The sequence below is a fragment of the Polypterus senegalus genome, chromosome 11 (genome assembly GCF_016835505.1).
Source record: "Polypterus senegalus isolate Bchr_013 chromosome 11, ASM1683550v1, whole genome shotgun sequence".
Lineage (NCBI taxonomy): Eukaryota > Metazoa > Chordata > Cladistia > Polypteriformes > Polypteridae > Polypterus > Polypterus senegalus.
In genome coordinates, this window is record NC_053164.1 from 85,537,718 (window position 1) to 85,553,765 (window position 16,048).

General features: G+C 38.1%; 1 long non-coding RNA gene across 1 annotated transcript; it reads left to right on the plus strand.

Moving 5' to 3' along the window:
• Positions 1–2,924: 2,924 nt before the first annotated feature.
• LOC120538801 lies at positions 2,925–15,594 on the plus strand. Its single transcript, XR_005635516.1, has 3 exons — positions 2,925–3,025; positions 7,001–7,058; positions 15,469–15,594. It is a non-coding gene; the product is annotated as an uncharacterized LOC120538801 (long non-coding RNA).
• Positions 15,595–16,048: the final 454 nt, after the last annotated feature.

A 16,048-nucleotide genomic window follows, 5' to 3' on the forward strand; every position in this document is an offset into this window, starting at 1 on the left:
TAACTGTAAATGCTGGCATCCCTTCCTGTGCTGCATTTTCCACAATGCTAAGAGCCAAGTGAAACTGCTGCGGGGCACTCAGACACCAAGGAAAACAACTAAGTGTCATGTCTTCTGGATGTCTGTTGCACTTAAGGGCACCGTAATAACTAAAAGCAGCTTTACTATGTTTTGCTTAGGCCCTGGGAACTATCAGTATGTCTTTACATAATAAAGGTTATATAGGGTTCATAATATGAGAGCAGATCTGAGATGTACTTTATCTAACGTTCCAAGCCATGTACTAGTGTGTAAACAAGTAACCGTCAGGTAAAAATCAATTATTTGACATACAGGTAGCTAAAGCAGAGTCCTGAGAGCAGTGTTAATTTTTTCAGCATTTCTAATTCTAGGTAAAACTTGACCAGCTGCACTCTGGAAAAGCTGAAGTTGTTTAAGAGCTTTTTTTGAATCAACAGAAAAAAAGTTTGTTTCAGTAATCGCCTTACTAAAAATAAAGACATAATTAGTTTTTTTCTTAATATTTCTTAATTCTGGATATATTTCAAACATGATAGTATACTGATGTCATAATTGTCTTAATGCGACAACTGAGTGAGGGTCTGAATAACTATAACAAGGGTTTTTGACTTGGCTGTTGGCCTTCAAGGAAAGAGAAGATCTTTAAATTTCCACCCTGGCTCTAGAAACAATTATTCTGTTTTTACCTTTATTTAATGTAAGAGAATTTTGGCACATCCTATTGTTCAATGCATGTACTATGCAAATCTCAGATACCATAGTAATTTCTTGAAAAAATATACATTTTGTTGTCATCTGCATAGCTATGGTAAAAAAAAAAAATATTTTTTTTTCAATATCTAAGCCATGTATGTAGAGGTCAAAGAGGAGATATAGTTGCAGAAAGAAACAATGTAGTTCTTATCCTGTAAATACACTTTAAACAATTTAAGAACTTAACCAGACAGTCCAAATAGTGGTTCAATCTGTTACTAGTATGGCATGGTGAGATCTAGTAATACAAGACAGAGATGAGTCGGTGTTTAAATGAAAATCATGTAAAACCAAGATAAGAACAGTCTCTGTGCTATGGTATGACCAAAATCCAGATTAGACGAGTCTTATCCCATATCAATTTTCCATTGTGTACATTGTGGGGAATCTTATGCTCTGTAATGTCCTTTAAGGAATTTCACACCAAGGTCTTTTCCCTCTTTTAGCGAGTACTTTTTGTTTTTTCTATAAATTCATCAATCAAATAATTAATGCACTGTAGTAATATAAAATAAATTTGTAAAACAAATCAAACATAGGATCAATCTCTGGATATTGGCTAATGGTGCAGTGAGTGTAATTAATAGTTAGTTATGTTAATGTTATGTAATAGAAGTTATGTTCCAAGTTAATCACTCACTCCTGCGACAACAAAAACAAATGTGTGATCTGTGAATCACATAATTCCCCTGTTCAGGCTAATTCATATATTTGGTCAGCAAATCAACTGCACCCTGGAAGTGTGTAAAGATGTGGAGTTAATAACATCCTGGCAGCCAGTTTTTCATATCTTTTAGTAACCTGCTATATTGACTTAACAAGGCAGTGTCTTCTAAGTCTCAGTAGGGAGCACAGTGTAATTTCACATTCAGCTCAACCATGCAGATCATTAGTGAATCAAATAATGCATCCAAAGACTAGACAGTGAATTTTAAAAATTGAAATGCTGGTAGTCTTTGCAGGGGAGATCTTCTTAATGCAATAGCAAATTCATTTTAAAGTAATTAATTAGTTTAATAGCACAGCTATAACTACCACTATAGTGTGTTGTACATGCCAGTTAACATATGTTATCCTGGATTTCCTATGTTTTCTCCAATTTTCTTGTATAGAATCTATGATCTATTGCAGTTTTTTCACATTTTATGATGATTATTATTTAATTTACCTTTCAGTCTTTTTTTTTGGTTAAGGGTATCCTAGGCAGCTTTCCTTAAAGCTTAGTTGCCTGTTAAGTGATAATACACTTTTTATCTTCAGAATGTTAAGAGTGCAGGACTGTGTAGAAGGAGACTAAAAAAAGTCCAGTTTACCCAATGTCATGAGTAAAACCCAATGTATTTATTAGTAAACTGTAAAACTAAAACAAAATCTTGAGGCTGTTCAGGGTATGGGTTTCTCAAAAACTTAATAGATATTATGCTAATTTGTCATAATGCATTATTTTCATTTTTGGGGAATGTTTACAATAACTTCATGTTAATCAGTTTAATTTACAAGAATTTTGCCTTGATAGTCATGATTAATATTCCTTTAAGAAAATTCTCAAAATAGTTCTACTGTGTGCACAGCTTTGGGCCTTTGTAGCTGTATTTGTTGTCAAAATGAATAAGAAATACTGCAGAAAAGGCTGTGATATAAATCCAGATCAGCAAAGCTTCTGTTATTCTCAGTTAAAATGGCAGTGACGTGAAACCTCAAAATGTCTCATGACTAGGTTTTTATTAACAGACGCAGGCAGCAATAGAAAACAAGTTTTTCATTTGTAATGTTGTCTCTTTTAGTTTTGTGGTTTTATTCACTGTATATGGGAATAATATAAGCCTTCTTTTTATTCACTGTATATGGGAATAATATAAGCCTTCTTTTTATGTAATGCATTTAGTGAAGATAATGCATGTTCTGGTTTATAATGGTCTCCTCTGGGGTTTAAACAATTTATCTGCATTTTTCATTCATTATATACTATAAGATTCATACAGCTTTAGCATAGTTTTGCTCCACATTAAATTTTACATATTTCTTTCCTTGGGCTTCTTTTGAAACAAACTTTTTTAATGTTCATGAAATACAAATCTATTTATGTATTTTAGGTTCATCTGTAATTCAACAGAGTTACTCCACTTGCTCAGACCACTGTAGACTCCTTCTGTGTGTATGAGAAATAAGACACCTAGTAGTTCTACCAGGACATCCACCTTTACTAAAGGCCCTAAAATACACTGGAACATCACACATTCTCTACTCCATGGTAAGCCATGTTAACATATCGATCAGTCTGCATTACATTTCTTTTCCTTAGCATTACAGGAATTTGCTTTTGATTTTAGAATAAAGTTTATCTGTAAATAAATGCAACCCAACTAGCTTTGCATGTGTGGGACAGACTGGCATTTCACTATTTTTATTTACTGCTTCAGCTGTCTGGGATGGAGGAGGACCAGAAAATAGCTGATCAAGGACCTTGTCTCAAGATATGAAGATATTGTAAAAATAAAGGACAAACACAGCATAAAGGGTTGGGGTTTCCGGCCCCGTATACTGTAAACAAAGAAATCAAATTGCAGGTCAAAATCATACAAACAAAAATCGTTCATATGCGCGACGCCGGCGGCCATTTTATATAGGAGGAGCCGGAAGTGGAGGAATGCTGGGAAGGATGCGTGAGGGATGACGGGATTGCGGACGTCAGGGAAGATGGCGGAGGAAGGGGGGAAGTGGACGTACTGCGGTCAGGTTAAGATGGCGGAGCGTCTTTTTTCCTAGAAGAGAGAGCAGAAAGGTTAGTACCCCGCCATTCCCTACCGGCGAACGTCCTTCGAAGCGATTTCAGGTCCGTCCGCGGCCTCCTACTCGCGCATGTGTGACAATATGAATGCATAGATTTCATATTTGTACCACATGAAAGTGAAGAAAGAACTCAAAAGCTTTATAATTGTCTTGTTTTCTTATTTTAAAAACTAAATAACTATGGGTGATCACTCCCAGCTCCATATGTACACAGCATTCCTACATACATACTTTTTTTATTATTGTATTTTTTTGTTTTGTATTCATAGTTCCCATACCCATAGTTTGTAGTACAGGCTGAGAAAAAAATGTAATCTTCTATTTCCACACAGAAAAGAATTCACAAAGATCCTTGTTTTTTCTTCAATGGACTTTTTCACATCATTGGTCACCCTTAGGTCCTGTTCAATTTGAATCTTTGTTATGTCTCTTCACCACAAAGACATCAGATTAATTTTTTTTTTTGAGCCACCACTATAAATTACATGGGGTAAGTAACATAAATTTTTTTTTAATTTTGAGTGGAGTATTCCTTTAAAAAGCTAAGTAGTTCAAACAGTCAACACGGGCATTATAGCCTTTGCCTCACAACAATTTTAAATGATAAACAATTCATCTTAAATATCTAAAAACACTAACACAACACTGAAAAATGAGAATTACATGAAACATTTTTAACAAGTTATATGTTTCAGAAACATTCATCGGTCATTTTTTAACCTGCTTAGTCCTGAATATTGTTGTGGGAACTTATACCAGCTAGCATAAGGCCCAAGGCAGGAACACACACACACACCAACCATGTATCAGAGCCAATTTAGTATCGCCAGTTCACCTAACCTGCATGTCCTGGGACTGTGGGAAGAAATCGGAGCACCTGGAGGAAACCCACACAGACACAGCGAGAACATCAAAGTCAACGCAGGACAACTCTGGAGGAAAACCTTGATCTCCTTACTGCGAGTTAACTGTGCTCCCACTGCGTCACACTTATTTTTTAAAAACATTATTTTGATATGTACAAGTAAGTATGATGGGGACAATTTTGCTACTTAAGATAGCATTAATAACAATAATACTTGCATATTAGTATTATAACGATATGTAAAAATGTTAAAGAAATTCATTGTATTATTTTGTCAGGAAATGGTGTGGGGACGGACTTTCTGTTGTTTTTAGCACTTTTATTTTAGTACTTTGTTCCATTTGTTTTGGTATTGATTTGTAATCTCATGTACAGCATCTAATTTTGTATACAATTGAGTGACTAGGAGATATTTTGCACAACACTATCAGTGAAGTAGAAAATTCCCCTTTTCTCTGTCCTGAACAGTGTTTAGGCACTGGAGTAAATGTCTTTGGATTTTACTGTGCCATATTTTCTGCTTTAATGACTGTTCCTATTTCACTATAAATTACTTGCCTTGATAAATATTTCAGTTTTCACACATTTTGAATCTTGACTTCAGCTTTAGTTACCAGGTAGATCTCCATCCATCCATCCATTTTCAAACCCGCTGAATCCGAATACAGGGTCACGGGGGTCTGCTGGAGCCAATCCCAGCCAACACAGGGCACAAGGCAGGAACCAATCCTGGGCAGGGTGCCAACCCACTGTAGGACACACACAAACACACCCACACACCAAGCACACACTAGGGCCAATTTAGAATTGCCAATCCACCTAACCTGCATGTCTGTGGATTGTGGGAGGAAACCGGAGCGCCTGGAGAAAACCCATGCAGACACGGGGAGAACATGCAAACTCCACGCAGGGAGGACCTGGGAAGCGAACCCGGGTCTCCTAACTGCGAGGCAGCAGCGCTACCACTGCGCCACCGTGCTGCCCTACAGGTAGATCTGAATAGCTTTAAACACTCAATTATTAAGTAATTATTCTAGAAAGAAAAAAACAAAAAAAAAAAGTCATGTACATTAGTTTTCAGGACTCCTAATTATGACAGAACATTCTGCCAAGAAATGAATGACAATCCTTCTGTTGAGATCATGCTGAGAGTGAAAAAAATTACTATGTTGTATGTCTACAGACCTGCTGATGTTACTTTTGAGTAGATGTGTTCTAAAGTGCCAGAAAAAGGCATGGTCAGAAATGACAGTGCAGATGAGTATTAACAGAAAATTACAGAGGCACAAAAGTGTTTCCATGGTTTGACTCATGTTATTTTTGGTTTCTTATAGGCTTCCATTACATTGTAGGATTGAAGATGTTGTGTGTGTTGCATGCACATTATGGCAGTCATTTTCCTAATCAAAAGAGGTGTGGAAACAAATTAAGTTTGTTGGCAACTTCTGTTTGGGTTTGACATTCTTTCTTTGCCAACTTACTGAATTAGTTCTTGTTTCTTCACACAGTTACAGCATTATTTGTGTGTACAAGGTTGAACTTAGAAGCATCTCGTTATCCTCGTTAGAATTATGTCACTTATTAGTTACTGTGAGAATGCAGTTTTTAGTTTTTTATTTTTCATATTTTGTTGTAGATCTTGTCTCTAGCTGAGTGGCAGTGGCTGGTCATTTTATATAAAGCAATCTGTCTTTTGAATAGCATTGGTTTGGTAAACAGCCGACTGAGTTATGTGCCTCTTGAGTGTGTGTAGTTTTTGGTTTTAATTTAGTTTTATGTAGTTATAGATATGCCATTCCACCTAAACAGTAGCTTATTTGTTTCTGTTTGTCTGTGTAGCTGGCTCGCACACAATCACATGGTTGCTACTTTTGTGCCTGCCCTGCCTAGGTGGATGTTGCCATGTTGGTCTGAAGTCCAACTATAAAAGCATATAAATAATATAATATATATTATTATAAATAATAATATTTCTGTAAAGGCCGACAGATAGTTTATTTTGAGTGTTTAAATAATCTATACACTAGCCAAACATTCAAAATTACAGTTGTAACTGCCATCCTCCAGGTGAACGGAGAAAACACGGAAAATAATTTTCATTTTATACAGTGGATCATTGATGTTATTTTGAGAGGCAAAGATCAAGTACATAAGTGCTAGGCAAATATGTGACTAGAAATGAAAAATCCCACTCAGTCAATAAATCATTTAAAAAGATCCAACTCACGTTGGTTTCTTATGTAGAATACAATTTAGCACTTTGTCCATTGAAGACATACTAGGAATTCATAAATATTTGTTGTGGAGTGATTTCTAGCATATAAGTTGATAAATATTTGTGGCCTGCTTCAATACTCCATTCAAAGACCATGTGGTAGCAAAGTAAGCTAGGCTGAATATAAGCCAAGAGCCACCTATGGATGCACTGCTAATTAGGCTGTAAGGGTATGGTTTGCCAATATTCACATGGTATTCTGCTTCCTTAATATTTTTGGGCATTTTATCAATAATACATAATTAAATGTGTAATTTAATTTCTGCCTACTTCTTTACTCTGTCTAATTGCATCAGGTTTAACGAAGTAGAAGCGAAAGGAGGGATGAACAGCTAAACTACATAACACAGAGTGGTAAGTGTATGGGATTTAAAATTTTTTATTTACACAATAAAGAGTATAAAAGGAGACAATAAGGTCACCATAGGAGCTTACGTGAAAAAACAATGTAATCTGCATCCCTGTAAACTGTGCTGAGTATTTGATGTTATAAAATCTTTGGTGGTTGTAGTCTGTGCAGTGTCTATCCCTCACTTGAGTTTTACTGGAGTACACCCTTCAACACCACTGTTCCAATCTTTCGTGGACTCTACCATAAGACTCCTATGGCCTTTTTTCTGTCATGTCCTCTGCCTGCACATTCGTGTCAATTTCACCATTTTGCTAAGTATTTTTATGGTCAAGGCTAAGTTACTGGCAGCCACATCTCATAGCCACCACATAACATCCATCCATTCATCCATCTATCCATTATCTAACCCGCTATACCCTAACACAGGGTCATGGGGGTCTGCTGGAGCCAATCTCAGCCAACACAGGGTGCAAGGCAGGAACAAACCCCAGACACGGCGCCAGCCCACCGCAGGACACACGCACACACACACACCAAGCACACACTAGGGACAATTTAGAATCGCCTATGCACCTAACCTGCATGTCTTTGGACTGTGGGAGGAAACCCACGCAGTCATGGGAAGAACATGCAAACTCCACACAGGGAGGCGAACCCGGGTCTCTTTACTGCGAGGCAGCACAGCTACCCATATACTGTATATATATATACAGTGGAACCTCGGTTTACGAATGTCTCGGTTCATGACCAAAAAGTTTGCCAAATTTTTGCCTTTGTTCATGACCACACATTCGGTATACAAACAAGCCAGTTTCCCTTTCAGTTTGTACGTGTTCAGTCTCTCCCTGTGCATTTCCTGTGTTCCAAGCGTGCGAGAGAGCACGACACACACACACAGGCACAAGAGAGAGACACACACACACACACACACACACACACAGGCACGCGAGAGAGACACACACACACACACAGGTGTGCGAGAGAGAGACACACACACACAGGTGTGCGAGAGAGAGACACACACACACACAGGTACGCGAGAGAGAGACACACACACACAGGTGCATGAGAGAGAGAGACACACGCACACACGAGAGAGAGAGCTTGACACATAAGTTAGAGAAGGCAGTTAAAGAATGCACTGGGCTTGTTTTTGTTTTCATTTCAGTTTACAGAGATCAGTTTGTAGTGTGCATTGTTGCAATGTTACTTTTCTTGCTTGTTTATTAAATTAGAGATTTTTCAAATGTTCATTTTTTCCCTGTGCTTAAAAGTCATTAAAAAAAAGTGTTTTTAGCGAGTGGTTCTTAGTGCTATAGCGTGAACTATTTCAGTATTAGTTTTCACTGTTGTTCAAGGTTTTCTCAGTGTTATTCAAAGTTTACTATTAATCTGTGCATTCTATGGTATGATTAACTAGATTTGTGCTTAAAAACTTGTAGCGGTCAGAAGCCGCTAAGATTCACACCGTCGTGGAAGACGGTGATTTATTTATTTTATATGAGGATTACCAGGGACAACCCCAGCCTTGGCACGACACACACCCACACACTACAGAGACAAAGAAAACGCACTGGGAACTTAAACGAAAAAAAAAAGTATAATGAAATTAAATTAACTCAATAAAAACAATAATACCACCCCTGATCCCTTCGGCGATATTACAATTAACAGAAACACGACAAACACGCAGTAAAGTCCATGTATGAAATGATCAGCGGTGAAGTTATGTCCAGTGATTTGTATGAAGCGAGGGAAATGGAAAAACACAGTCCTACCGGTAATTGCTGAAGTATGATGACCGATGAATGGTTCAGGAGCGCTCCTTCTTCCGTGAAAGCCAATGAATCCAGACAACGTCCTCAGTAACAGTAAACAGGTAGACAAATGATTCCAGACCCCAACAAACAACACAATCCAGGACACGAAGATGTAAAGCAGACAATGACAGGCAGTTCAACAGTTATAACATGCACCAAACAAACAAGAACAAAACTTTTTTCCTCTTCGTCCCCTGCCCTCCCTTTGAACCCCTCTGGCCACCTTTGCCCCCAACAGCCCTGCAAGGACTGCTGGGAGATGCAGTTCTAACCAATGGTATCACTGCTACAAACTAAAAAAAATATATATATTTACATGGAATCCTATAAGGGAAATTGCTTCGGGTCATGACCCGAGTTTTGGAACGAACTATGGTCGTGAACCGAGGTTCCACTATATATATATACTAGCAAAATACCCAAGCTTCAGCAGCGAAGTACTGCCAAAATTTTTATTAAGAAGAAAATTAAACCTTTTTAAACTGAGGGAAAATATACCAATAATTATTTGTTAAGGATCTCTTTGTATACCACACTTTGAGTTCGGCCCTCCGGTTGTAATATGACCAAGCTGTGTGCTGAGCTTACTCTTGAGCATGCAACGTACAGTTGGCCATGTGAACAGTAATCTTGTTTCAAATCTCACAGGTTGGATTGCTGCTGTCATAATCGGTTTGAGTTTCATGGTTTGTTTCAATTACGACAGTATTTGTAGGACTTGTGTTGAAGAGACATTCGGCATCTGTCAAGCGCTGTAAGTATACAACCGGTTTCATCGATAACTTTACATCCAGCTTTTGAGAGTTTAAATATTCATAAACATCAAAGTGTCAACTACTGAAATTGTCACCTGTGAGTCTAAGATGTTTAAGAGGCACTGGCAGTTGTCAAAAGGTGTAAAATATTTGGCTATTTCGGAACACTTGAAAGCGACAACTGAACAATTCAACTCACATGCAGAACCATAGGTGAAGGTCTTAAGCACTTCACTCTTATAGTGCTCCTGTGTAGTATAATTATCTCCTGTACCGTCATCAGTCCACACCTTGTACCTGTCCCAGTCATTCAATATATAAGACACAATGTTCCTCTGGATATCAAGAGTGAGCCTGATATGGCTGTGCAATATGTAACAAAGAGAATGTAAAAGGCAGGTGCCATCTCCGGGCATGGAAACCACTCGGTAAGTGACAGTTCTTTGATCGATGGTGATCACCTCGATAGACATGGTAATGGGGGTACGGTTGGAATGATAAAGGAAATGGGTACCTGATCAATGTAAAGTAAGTCTAAAATACCTACACAATAACTATAATCGTAATAAACGAACAATAAAACAGCGGAGAAGCTGTGGATTAAATAAAAAGGCTGTAGTTATCAGCAGGGAGACGTGAATACCGTGGCGAAGCAAGGAAAGGAATGTAGAGACTGGAGCGACGGACGGCCTTATATAGGCAGGCAGCCAACAACGTGGGAAGTGTTGGGATGGAGGACCCAACGCCGCCTCACACGGTGACCAAGCTGCAGGCTATGGACGTATATATGTACGTAAGTAGGATTCAGTTAGCGTTGGGAACACGCGTACCAAATTTCTTGAAGATGGGCCAATAAGTAACAAAGACCGTTGAAAAGTTCAATATGGCGGCCGACAGTGGCATCATACCACTGAAATAAGTACGTACATTGGTTTTGATTAGCGCAGGGAAGCCACCTACCAAATTTCGTGAAGATGGGGCCATAAATAAGAAAGTTCAACATGGCGAACGTTGTCGACCGTTATGCATAGAATTTCGAAATGAAACCTGCTTAACTTTTGTAAGTAAGCTGTAAGGAACGAGCCTGCCAAATTTCAGCCTTCTACCTACACGGTAAGTTGGAGAATTAGTGACATTGGAAAGTTCAATATGGCAGCCGACAGTGGAATCATACCACTGAAATAAGTACGTACATCGGTTTTGGTTAGCACAGGGAAGCCACGCGGCAAATTTCGTAAAGATGGGGCCATAAATAAGAAAGTTCAATATGGCGAACGTTGTCAACCGTTATGACCGTTACGCGTAGAATTTTGACATGAAACCTGCTTAACTTTTGTAAGTAAGCTGTAAGGAATGAGCATGCCAAATTTCAGCCTTCTACCTACACGGGAAGTTGGAGAATTAGTGATGTTGGAAAGTTCAATATGGTGGCTGACAGTGGCGTCATACCACCAAAATAAGTACGTACATTGGTTTCAGTTAGCGCAGAAAGCCACCTACCAAATTTCGTGAAGATGGGGCCATAAATAAGAAAGTTCAACATGGCGGACATTGTTGACCGTTATGCGTAAAATTTCGAAATGAAACCTGCTTAACTTTTGTAAGTAAGCTGTAAGGAATGAGCATGCCAAATTTCAGCCTTCTACCTACACGGGAAGTTGGAGAATTAGTGACATTAGAAAGTTCAATATGGCGGCCGACAGTGGCGTCATACCATCGAAATAAGTAAGTACATCGGTTTCGGTTAGCGCAGGGAAGCCGCCTACCAAATTTCATGAAGATGGGGCCGTAAATAAGAAAGTTCAACATGGCGGATGTTGTTGACCGTTATCGACCGTTATGACTGTTATGTGTAGAATTTTAAAATGAAACCTGCTTAACTTTTGTAAGTAAGCTGTAAGGAATAAGCCTGCCAAATTTCAGCCTTCTTCCTACACGGGAAGTTGGAGAATTAGTGATGAGTGAGTGAGTGAGTGAGTGAGTGAGTGAGTGAGTCAGTGAGGGCTTTGCCTTTTATTAGTATATATATATATACACATTTAACCATTAGTCAAATATAACACAAGTAAACACAAAATGCAGTTTTTAAATGATGGTTTTATTATTTAGGGAGAAAAAATCCAAACCTACATGGCCCTGTGTGAAAAAGTAATTGCCCCCTGAACCTAATAACTGGTTGGGCCACCCTTAGCAGCAATAACTGCAATCAAGCGTTTGCGATAACTTGCAATGAGTCTTTTACAGTGCTCTGGAGGAATTTTGGCCCACTCATCTTTGCAGAAATGTTGTAATTCAGCTTTATTTGAGGGTTTTCTAGCATGAACTGCCTTTTTAACTCATGCCATAGTATCTCAATTGGATTCAGGTCAGGACTTTGACTAGGCCACTCCAAAGTCTTCATTTTGTTTTTCTTCAGCCATTCAGAGGTGGATTTGCTGGTGTGTTTTGGGTCATTGTCCTGTTGCAGCACCCAAGATCGCTTCAGCTTGAGTTGACGAACAGATGGCCAGACATTCTCCTTCAGGATTTTTTGGTAGACAGTAGAATTCATGGTTCCATCTATCACAGCAAGCCTTCCAGGTCCAGAAGCAGCAAAACAACCCCAGACCATCACACTACCACCACCATATTTTACTGTTGGTATGATGTTCTTTTTCTGAAATGCTGTGTTGCTTTTGAACCAGTAACCAATGTCCAGTAACGGGACATTTGCCTTCCAAAAAGTTCAACTTTTGTCTCATCAGTCCACAAGGTATTTTCCCAAAAGTCTTGGCAATCATTGAGATGTTTCTTAGCAAAATTGAGACGAGCCCTAATGTTCTTTTTGCTTAACAGTGGTTTGCGTCTTGGAAATCTGCCATGCAGGCCGTTTTGCCCAGTCTCTTTCTTATGGTGGAGTCGTGAACACTGACCTTAATTGAGGCAAGTGAGGCCTGCAGTTCTTTAGACGTTGTCCTGGGGTCTTTTGTGACCTCTCGGATGAGTCGTCTCTGCGCTCTTGGGGTAATTCTGGTCGGCCGGCCACTCCTGGGAAGGTTCACCACTGTCCCATGTTTTTGCCATTTGTGGATAATGGCTCTCACTGTGGTTCGCTGGAGTCCCAAAGTTTTAGAAATGGCTTTATAACCTTTACCAGACTGATAGATCTCAATTACTTCTGTTCTCATTTGTTCCTGAATTTCTTTGGATCTTGGCATGATGTCTAGCTTTTGAGGTGCTTTTGGTCTACTTCTCTGTGTCAGGCAGCTCCTATTTAAGTGATTTCTTGATTGAAACAGGTGTGGCAGTAATCAGGCCTGGGGGTGGCTTCGGAAATTAAACTCAGGTGTGATACACCACAGTTAGGTTATTTTTTAACAAAGGGGCAATTACTTTTTCACACAGGGCCATGTAGGTTTGGATTTTTTCTCCTAAATAATAAAACCATCATTTAAAAACTGCATTTTGTGTTTACTTGTGTTATATTTGACTAATGGTTGAATGTGTTTGATGATCAGAAACATTTTGTGTGACAAACATGCAAAAGAATAAGAAATCAGGAAGGGGGCAAATAGTTTTTCACACCACTGTGTATATATATATATATATATATATATATATATATATATATATATATATATATACATACTGGACAGCACTGATAGTTTTCTGCATCCTTTATTTTTGGAAAATCCATTAACATAGTCATCACTTTCAGATGCAATTAACCATAAATTACTTATGTGAATATGTAAATACAGAGATGCGTGTGTGAGTGTCTGTATAAAACAAAAAAAGATTATTAAATGACTTATTTCTGTCACTACTGTTATTGTTAACTACAGTGGTAACAGAAGAATGGCTGTATTAGTACAGTGATCCCTCGCTATATCGCGCTTCGACTTTCGTGGCTTCACTCCATTGCGGATTTTAATGTAAGCATATCTAAATATATATCACGGATTTTTCGTTGGTTCGCGGATTTCTGCGGACAATGTGTCTTTTAATTTAAGGTACATGCTTCCTCAGTTTGTTTGCCCAGTTGATTTCATACAAGGGACGCTATTGGCGGATGGCTTAGAAGCTACCCAGTCAGAGCATGTATTACATATTAAATAAAACTCCTCAATGATATACGATGTGCTTCCCGCGCGGTGCTTGATTGTTTGCTTTTTTTCTGCCTGTCTCACTCTCTCTTCCTGACGGATGGGGGGACGGGTGAGAGCAGAGGGGCTGTTTCCCTAGAGGATACGGACGCTCCACTACAAAATGCCGCTTTATCGCGGTGCTTCGGCATATTGATTTTTTGATTGTTTGCTTTATTCTCACCTTCGCTCGCTCGCTCGCTCTTTCTCTCTCTCTCTCTCTCTCTCTCTCTGTCTCTGTCTCTGTCTCTGGCTCGCTCTCTGACATTCTCTGCCCCTGACGGGCAGAATGTATGCATTCTTTTAATTGTGAGAAAGAAATGTCATCTCTGTCTTGTCATGGAGAACAGTTTAAACTTTTGACTAATGGGTGTTATTTCATGTCTAGGGGGCTCTAATAATGTTAACAGTGTGGGAGAGTTTATAATGGCTTAAAATATATAAAAATAACCATATAAACATATGGTTTCTACTTCGCGGATTTTCATCTATCGCAGGGGGTTCTGGAACGCAACCCCCGCAATCGAGGAGGGATTACTGTAAATACTTTTTGCACCATAACCAAGGACTCTTGACTATCAATTGATAGGGCTGCTATTCATAACTTTTAGCAGCAGGTGTCGCCAGTGAGTGCTGGTGAATGAGTAATACATTTTTTGGCTACTCAGTGAGCTGGAAATCCCCATTGCTTCATTAAGCCTCATTTGGCCATCACTGCTTTTTCCATTTCACAATTATAAAGCTCACTATGCTACTGGAAACACTCAAAGCTTTAGAAATGGCTTTACATCCTTGTTATGATCTATAGCTCATCACAGAGACCTACAGACAGCTCCATGGACTTCAAGGCTTGGTTTTTGTCCTGACATACAGTGTGACTAGTGGGACCTTATATACACGTGTGCTAAACGATAGCCAATCAATTCAATTTGCCATAGGTGGGCACTAATCAAGTTCTAGACACATCTTGATGATAATTAAAGCAAACAGAATGCACCTGAACACAGTTTGGAGTGCCATAGCAAAGAATTCAAATACTCATCATGAATGAGGGATTTCAGTTTTTGATTGTTCATAATTTTGCAAAACATGTTATTATGGGTTAGTCTGTGTAGACTAATGGACAGAAATTAAGTTATCCATTTAAATGTATATCTACAATACAATATAGTGTACAGAAAGTGACAGAGTCTAAATACTTTCTGAATATTCTGTATTTCTTTGAAGTTTGTTTGGCTGTCTTATTTCACTGCCAGCAACTCACAGATACATATCCAAAGTGTTATTTGGTAAAATGTATATAAAACTTATAACATAATTGGTTTAACTAAATCAGATAAAGCTGGTTGCTATTATTTGTTTTTGTATAGCTAGTTTAAATATTTTCAACTGGACAAACATAAGTGAAATGCATTTCATTCACAATATTTCATCATTTTACATTTATTTATATAATTTATAGATCAACATAAGCAAAAATAATAACAGGTCTGAATTTATGATGTGTAAGTGGGCTAAATTCATCCAATCGTGGTTGTCAACACAAATACAGTACATTTAGTATTAAGAAAATTATAATCATCTGTCAATTTATGTGCAATTGCTTGCCATAAATTAAGCTGATCTTCAACTATAACTTTGACAGTACCTCCAACAGTGAATATATGTGAGCTCTAACGCACAGCCTCCCATGTTTATTTGTTTCTGCTCCAGTTAGATAGAGAAGACGCAATCCACAAAGTGTTTGAAGTTCTTTTTCAGTAGGAGATGATGAAAATCCTAATGTTTCTGATCATCACCGCCCTTACTCTTTCAATTAAAATACAGCCCACCTTAAAGCCACCATCCACCACATGCAGGATTTCAAGGTAAGAGAAACTGCTTCATTAATGGCCATTAATTAACTGCAGCATATTTGTTTTTTTATTTATTAATTTACCTATTGTACTTTATGACCTTTAGAATTTTACATTCAAAAGTTTTATTAAGAGGATAATTTATGATGCCGTGTTCACCTTAATAACATTTTCCATCATTTATTATTGATACATCATTTAGCTATAGTGTATGTGTCGCTTTATTGCTCCATGATTTTATAATCGCTAGTCACTCCACTCTACATACTGGACATCCGTATTATTACTCATATCATAAGGTGGAAGTCAAATGTGCAAAATATGTATGTATTTTGAAATATGTTATTAAGTACTGTAGCTATGAACAGTAATAATGATAACATTTTTGAAGACACTTCTGTAAATACATTATTCAATTTCCAAAAAATACTTTCATA